Consider the following 8,128-nt stretch of genomic DNA (forward strand, 5'->3'; position numbering starts at 1 on the left):
AATCTTCCTCTTTTTATACATGAACCACCACCACAGCATGGCCACTAATAGACAAGTGGCATAGGTCTGTGCCGAGGGAACTGACCCAGGGCTGCCGAAGTGGAGTGAACCAAACTTAATCACTAAGCAACTGGGGCTGGCCTGAAATCTTTCACTATTTCTTTGATAATTACCTCCTCTCTCTTTTTCTTTTTAAAACTCTTATTATTGGGGTTTGAGGACTGTTGAATTGATCAATCAATTTTCCTGTCTTTTCTCTCCTTTTTTTTTTTTTGAAAGATTTTTAATTTTTTTCCTTTTTCTCCCCAAAGCCACCCCGTACATAGTTGTATATTCTTCGTTGTGGGTCCTTCTAGTTGTGGCATGTGGAACGCCGCCTCAGCGTGGTTTGATGAGCAGTGCCGTGTCCGCGCCCAGGATTCGAACCAACGAAACACTGGGCCGCCTGCAGCGGAGCGCACGAACTTAACCACTCAGCCACGGGGCCAGCCCCTCTCTCCTATCTTTTATCCCTGGCTTGTCCTACTTGCTGAAAGATTTCTTCAAATTTATCTCCCACCTTTTTTTTTTAATCTCTGCTATCCTATTTTTAATTTCCAAGCACCTTTTTTATTCTTTAAACAATTCTTGGTTATTTTTATCATTCTTTGAACAATTCTTGTTTATATAGAATTTTTGTTCTTATGGATAGAATATCTTCTCTTATCCCTATGGAGCAGGACTATGGTCTTTTTTTCTCGGAAGTTTATTTCTACATCCTACATTATTTCTGTTTCTTCTGGTTTCCCGTTTACTTTGATTAAGTGTTGAAGGCTTTCTTCAAATATTGGATACTTGGTATTAGTATTTAAGTGTGAAGCACTACAAAACAGATTGTAAGCTCTAGGCCTTTGGGCTTACCGTAGGAAGGCCGAGTTGAGTTTTTCTTACTGAGATGAGGCTCGACAGTCAGTCTATAGGTAGAGGTCTTTCCCTTGGAGCTGCTAAGTTGCTACAGAGTAGAGGCCTCCAAACTCTGGGACATAGAAACTTAACTCTGCTTTCTGAAATTAGCCACCAGACCTGGGGGGAGGGGAAGAATAGGGCTAATTTTCCCTAAGAATTTATAAATTAATATTCAAAAGAACTTACTTCCCATGATACCTGACTCAAAAATTTACCATACACAATAGACACAAGAACTGAATTTCTGTAAATATTTGGCCTCAGAAAATGTGGACTTTTTCATTTCAGTTTGACAGGTTTTTTGAAATAGAGTAACTGGAGGGGCCCAAAAGATTAAAAACCTCTACTCTAAGAAACCTTTATGCCTACCAGTGGCATAGAAGACTAGGGAAGAGCTAGGGGTTTGAGACTTTAAGCTACAGCTATAAAAGGCTGTTAGAAGCTGCAGTCCAGAGATAATAATTCTGTGAACTGGAAGCAATATCTTAGACCCAGCAAGAAGGGCTCTGCCCTGGACCCTGCACGTCACAAACATACCCAAAAAGGCATTTATTAAATAACGCATGGGGAACTCTGTCGCTTGGAATCCAGTGCACGTTACAGGTATAGTATGACTCATAAACTTAAACATCCATTACGGGAAATAACAACAATTAGACTCCAGGGAAATATTTCTCCATGTCTCTTACCCTATGTCCACAATACAAAAGGCAACTGAGTACAAATGCCGTAAGGGTTCATGGTTTATGGTGCTGTTGACATAGGAGAAAGAACTTGCTTAGGAATGTGGGGAGGACTTGAATAGCAGAAACAATTAGATAACAGAAAAGACAAAAAACAGGCATTAACTTGTCAAATTCTTCCTCTCATTGTGAACGCAATAGTTTTGGGTCTAATGAAGTATCTTTTCCTAGTGCCAAGTATCCATTTTCTTGCTTTTCTCAGGACACCAGAGATACTCACCAATGAGGATGAAATTTCAAATAGTTGAATATGTGGCTGAGGAACACTTTGCCATACTGAACGCCTTTATGTTTTTCTTAAATTTGCGTATATGTAGGGATAGACATAACACACATGAAGTGTAATATAGACTCTTTACATTAGTAGCAAAATGGGCGTATTATACTAGAATTGCAGATAGTTTAATTTTCATAAAGATATTTAATAAGGTTTCATTAACGTTTTAAAAATTAAAAAACTTTATCATTGCAAATTTAAGAGTTATTGTTACTAATTATAACTCATATATTTATTGTCTTTAACAAATAATTATACATTTTGGAAGAAAAGCAGCTTTTTGAAGTATCTGAAAAGAGTTTTAATTTGTAATTTTTAACATTTTAATTTATATTTTACACACATTCAAAACAATTACTTTTTTAATCCTTTAGATGACAGAATGAGTCCAAGTTGAGATCATGATAAAACAAGAAAATACAAAAGTGGAACTCAAAAACAGTAAAAAAAAAAAAACCTCAAAAGAAAAAAAACCTTCAAAGAGGCTATCTGCTTAAATATTTAAAAACTGAAACGATGAAAGTGTTTATGAACCACATGAAATTTGCAAACAGCACATTACAAATTCTTTGCTTACTGAATATTTAATTACTGATGAAAATAAGTAAGAAAATTATGTTGGTATATTTTGTCAGGACCGTGGTCAACAAAATTGTTTATAAATAGCTTTGTCCCTTTCCATTAGGGTCATTGTCTATCTTTTCTTATTTTTAACTTTATATCTGCTGTTAAATATTTAATTCATCCTAGGAAACATCGTCACTAAATTTGTTATATTCTGAGTTTCTTATTCTTTCTTCTTAGTTTCATTTTCTTCTGTTACCTGCGTTTCCTCTATGTCTGGTAAGTTGAAATACAATACAGAACTTAAGGGGAGTCACTCCAAACAAAACTGCATTTTCATTTTTGGCATATTTCCTCTTATCCACATTAGTCACAAGAAAGAAGTCAGCTTTTGGGAGCGATTATATCTGGGCCCTTTTGTTTCACAATTTAATGTGAAATGTCTCAGGCCTTGCAGCGTTTTTCCTTTCTTCAGAACTTTCACATCAGTATTTTGTAATAATGATACTGTATCTTCTCTTTCCATGCTGTTCTACAGTTTCCAAAACACTTTTCTCCTTTGTAATCCTAATGAAGCCCCACAACAGCCTTGGGTAGTGGCACTCACATTTCTATTAGAAAAAACCATGTTTTCAACACCATCGAAGTGACAGATGTGACAACTAGTGGTGTACTGGTAAATGTTTAATGACTGCCTCTTGGAGGGTATGGAGAGCCCTGCTTTAGTCCCCAATCTCCTTGAAGTAAATACTCCCACCATAGCCAATTTCAAGCTACCAACGTGGTGTCAACTGCTCCTAAAACTTCTGAAAACTTAACAAATGGCTCTTGCAAACAAGGAGAAGTCAGCTCCAGCACACCACCCTGTCACTTTGAATTCAACGTGAAAGCATATGAAAATTTACGTGTGTGCCTTGTTTTGAGACTGGGATATCAAAACAAAACACTTGGATGTGCCAATTTAGTTGGCAGATTAAACCAACAATGAAGCCATGAAGCGGTAACTTATGTGGTCTTAATTACAAATGCTTTGGAAGGTCCCAGAGGGTGGTGAGCGTGGTGGCTGGGTTCTAAACTGGCCCTCAATCATCCCTAATTCCCGGAGTCATGCCCTTGTGAAATCCACTCCCCTTCGGCGTGAGCGGAACCTTTGACTTTCTCCTAACCGTCTTAACCAATAGAATACGTCAAAGGTGCAAAGGTGATGGATGCCACTGCCATGATTATATTAGATTGTAATTTCTGACTTACCAGCAGACTCTCTGTTTCTGCCTTTGATGAAGCGAGCTGTTAATGTTGTGAGCTGACCTATGGAGAGGCCCACATGGCAAGGAACTGAGGCCCTCAGTCCAACAGCTTGTAAGGAAGTGAATTCTGCCAACAACCATGTGAGCTTGGACGTACATCTTTTCCTGGTGGAACCTTGAGATGAGACTGCAGCATGGACCAACACCTTGTCTGCAGCCTTGTGAGAGACCCTGAAGCAGAGGACCCAGCTAAACCATGTGCAAACTCCCAACCGACACAAGTAATGGATAATACGTGTGTTGTTTTAAGCCACTAGGTTTGTGTAATTTGTTATGCAGCAAGAGATAATGAACACAGTCAGCGTGTGCAGGAGTGTTGTCCTGGAGAATGTTATGTGGAATTGTAACTAGCATCGGAAACTGAGTAAGATTTTGACAGCACAGGGAATGGTGTGTGGGGGGGGAGGGGGCACTTTAATGGAATGTTGGGAGATAAAGTCAGTTTGAAAGAGCACATCTATTAGGAGGGTGCTTAAAAATTCACTTATTCGACTAATACTGATTAAATACCAACCTTATGCCAAATACTTCCTTTGGGCAATGCTATACAGTATTATATAGCAAGCTTTTACGTAGCTTAAAATGTAATTGAGGGTGAGAGGGAGCTGACAACCAACAAACTAGTAAATACAAGAGAACAATAAGATCACACAGAGAATTAAAGCAGAACGGTGTGTCAGGGAGTGACTAGCTGGCTACTGTAGATTAAGTGGTAAGGAAAGGCATGACAGGCCCCACATCCATTCTCTCCCTCCTTCCTTTCAGTAGTAGAATACTCCAAGCTCTCACCAGCCAACTAGCTACCCAGGCAGCAACTATATTTCCCAGCCTCCCTTGCAGCTGGGTGTGAACATATGACTAAGCGAGCAGAAATGATGTTACAATTTCCAGACCTTGTTTTCATAAGGAAATTGGGTTTTTTCCTCCACTTTCTCTTCCTCCTCTTTTTCCAGGCTGGAATGTAGACAGTTGTAGGCCAGCTTCAATCATGTGAATTAACGTTTCACCCTATTTACCAGAGGGTCTAGAAAAAGCTAGAAGGAACCTGGGTCCCTGAATGATCTCATGGAGCTGAGCTGCCCATTTGCCTGTTACCAGCTGCCTCCATCTAGTCATTATGTGAGAGAGAAATAAACTTTAATCTCTTTTGAGTTACTATATTTGGGGATCTCTGTTATAGTAGCTTAGCCTGTGCGCTACATTACAGGGGACCTCTCAGAAGAAGTGACATTTAAGCTAAGACCTAAGTGACAAGGATGAACAAGGCATACAAAGAGGAGGAGAAAGAGCACTTCAGACAAGTGAAAAGGACCTAAAAGGTGAAAGGTCAATACAGCTGGGGCACAGGGTGTGAATGGTGGAGATGAGCTGGAGGAGAATTAGTCTTGGACCAGATCATGGAGGGGTTTGAAACCTAAGGTAACGAATTTTGATTTTAAGTGTCATGGGAAACCACTGGAGAATTTTTAAATATTAAAATAAGAGAAGTGTCATAATTGGATTTATGTTTAAAAAAATCACCCTGGCTGCTCTGTAGTAAGTTATCTAAGAGGGACAAAGTATAGGCAGAAAGACTGGCTAGAAAGCTACTGCAGGAGTCCAAGGAGAACCAATTTGAGCGCTCTGAATTAGGGTCGTGGGAGCAGTGAAGACAGAAGATAACACATTCTTGAAATGTTCTAGAAGTATCATCAACAAGGCAAATGATAGACTGGACTGGTAGGGGGAGCGCAGGAAAGAGTAGAATCAAGAATGACTGGGGGCTTGAGTAAGTGCTATTTAATGAGATGGTTGCTGGAGTGGATGGGCTGAAGGGTAGGCCATAGGGAAGCAAGAACAGAGGCAGAGAGGTCAGCCAGGGAATTGAGTTGGGGATAGCTGAGTTTTTTGTTTCTTTTCATTTTTGTGGGGAGGGGCCAGATTTTGCTGTGAAAAGAAGCAGCTCTCTTTGAGTCATCTTAGCTTCGATATGCTTATTAGACATTCAAATAGAAATGTCAGATATGCAACTGTGCCAAAGTCTGGAATTCAAAGGAGATGTCTGGGCTGGAGACATAGATTTGAAAGTCATTAATATATGGATGTGTCATATGCCATGGACTGGATGACATAAGTCATTTAGGGAGAATGTGCACATAGAGAAGAGGGCAGAGGAGAAGCCAAGGGCACTGCGGCATTGGGAAGGATATCCAGATGTAGAGGGAAAACCGAAAGACAGGTGTCACAAAAGCCTGGAGAATTGTTTCAAGAAGGAAGGTGTAGTTAATTGTGTCACAAGCTATTGAAAGACTGAGTCAAATGAAGATTGACACCACTCTTTGAACCATTAGCTTTGACAAGATGTGGGCCTTGAGAAGGGCCATTTCAGTCAAGCAGGTAGGGAGACATACCCATTTGGAGGGTTTGAAGAAGAGATAAGGAGGTGAAGACCAAAAGGATAGATATGTCTTTATGTCTTTTAGGGAGTTTCGCTGTGAAAGAGAGCAGAAAAATTGGGTGATAGCTGAAGGTAAAAGTGGGGTCAAGTACGGATTTTTTAAAATTTAGGTAAGATCTCAATAGGAAGGATTACTAAAGAGAGTAAGGGGGTGGGAGGGTACAATTAGAGGTGCCTTAAGAAGGCACAGGGGATGGGAGTCCTTTAAGTCCTTTAAGCAATCCTTTATGTTCAGAGTGCAAAATGATCATTAAGCACTTTTTTTTAACTGGTAAAGTGGGAAAAACAGTCACTTTGATAGAAATGGGGCTGATGATAAAGGAATGATGATAGATATATTTTGGACATATTAAGTTCAGAGAAATATTTAAATAAGAATTTACTGACCAACTTAGCAAATAGTACAAGAGACTTTGAGCTTCTAGATAGTAGTGATGCTTAAGAAAAATAATAGATTTTACAAAGGACCAGTACAGTTGATGGGCACTATTTAAATTATCCTATATCAAATTAGCAAGGACTTACCTTGCCAAGATTCTTGGCACTTTTACATTAACTTAAATTGCATTGGGAAAAAGCATAATAGTAACTGAAAAGCAACTAATTACAAGCAATTATAAGCCAAATTATGTTTACACCACAATTAGTGTTTGAGGTGGTTTAGTAGACTGATCCTTCATTTCAATAAGCAACCATCAAATAATTGAATAGCTTGTAAAACACAAATACTTCTTTTATCTTTATTCCAAGTATAACCACCACATTCTCTTTGAATTACTATTGTAATAAAATAAGCAACATTTATTATCTTTTGTCCCAATCCCCAGTTTGAGTTGGAAGCTTTTAAAAACATGGCAGGAGTGGTGTTATGTACCTACCTCACAACACAGCTTCTTTCAACAGGTTTCACGGAGAAATGTGAACAAATTCACGTGGTTGTAAGACTAGTACTACGCTGCAGGGCATCTAGAGCGCAAAGTGAAACGATGTCTTTTTTTAATTAGGTTTTTTATGCTTACATTCTTATCTCATTTTTAGTTGAGGAAAGTCTAAGGATGATAAGGAAAAATCTTTTGTCTTGTGACAATGGTAATTTTTATGTCAAGTTGGATTTTTTCTCCCATATTTCCAAGTATAAGTCGTAACTTTGTACTTAGACAATTATTTTACATCTTATTTTGATTACTGAAATATTAGATTCATGTTTCTTTAAACCACCACTAGTGATAGATCTGAATCCCTTTTCTATCAATTTCCATGTAAATTCTGAAGCACGTGAGATAATAGTATTGTAAATTTTGGAGGTGGGGAAGAACCCCTTTCAATTACTTCATCAGTTTGAGAAAATTCAAAGAAAAATATTATCAAACAATTTCAGATTATATTTAATAAATCAGTTTCTAGAAATAGTTTTGCATAATAAATTCCCACCAGTTGACCTAATGGAGCACGGAGTTGCCAGTTCTGCACGGCAGCTGCTGCGCTCGGCCAACTCCGAGGCTTGGCGAGCCACATGGTGGGAGGTAGGTAGAGCCGGAGCCCTTCAGGGCTGGGCGCCACGTTGCTTTTCCCTTTTTAAATAGGGAGACAACGCTCCTGGCTATTGTGTAAACGGATCGAGAACCGCGTCCATTCGCGCATCAGCTAAGGCGTAAGCAGAATTAAAGCGCCTTCTAATCCGACCCTCGGCAACATGTGTGCCATGGACAAATGAGTTTTAATGCCGGGCTTCGTTCACCTTGGGGAAACACTTTACAGAATGGCCAAGTACCCGGGCGATTGCGGTGAACTGCACAGGATCAAAACCACCACGCCAGTCCAGCAGTGGCCACCGCCCCCGCCGAACCCCGCCAAC

General features: G+C 39.4%; 1 long non-coding RNA gene across 1 annotated transcript; it reads left to right on the forward strand.

Moving 5' to 3' along the window:
- Positions 1–1,418: 1,418 nt before the first annotated feature.
- LOC139073374 (uncharacterized) lies at positions 1,419–4,358 on the forward strand. The gene is made up of 3 exons (XR_011522028.1): positions 1,419–1,548; positions 2,770–2,808; positions 3,813–4,358. It is a non-coding gene; the product is annotated as an uncharacterized lncRNA (long non-coding RNA).
- The last annotated feature ends 3,770 nt before the right edge of the window (positions 4,359–8,128 follow it).

This window comes from Equus przewalskii, chromosome 9, assembly GCF_037783145.1.
Source record: "Equus przewalskii isolate Varuska chromosome 9, EquPr2, whole genome shotgun sequence".
In the NCBI taxonomy this organism is placed as follows: Eukaryota; Metazoa; Chordata; class Mammalia; order Perissodactyla; family Equidae; genus Equus; species Equus przewalskii.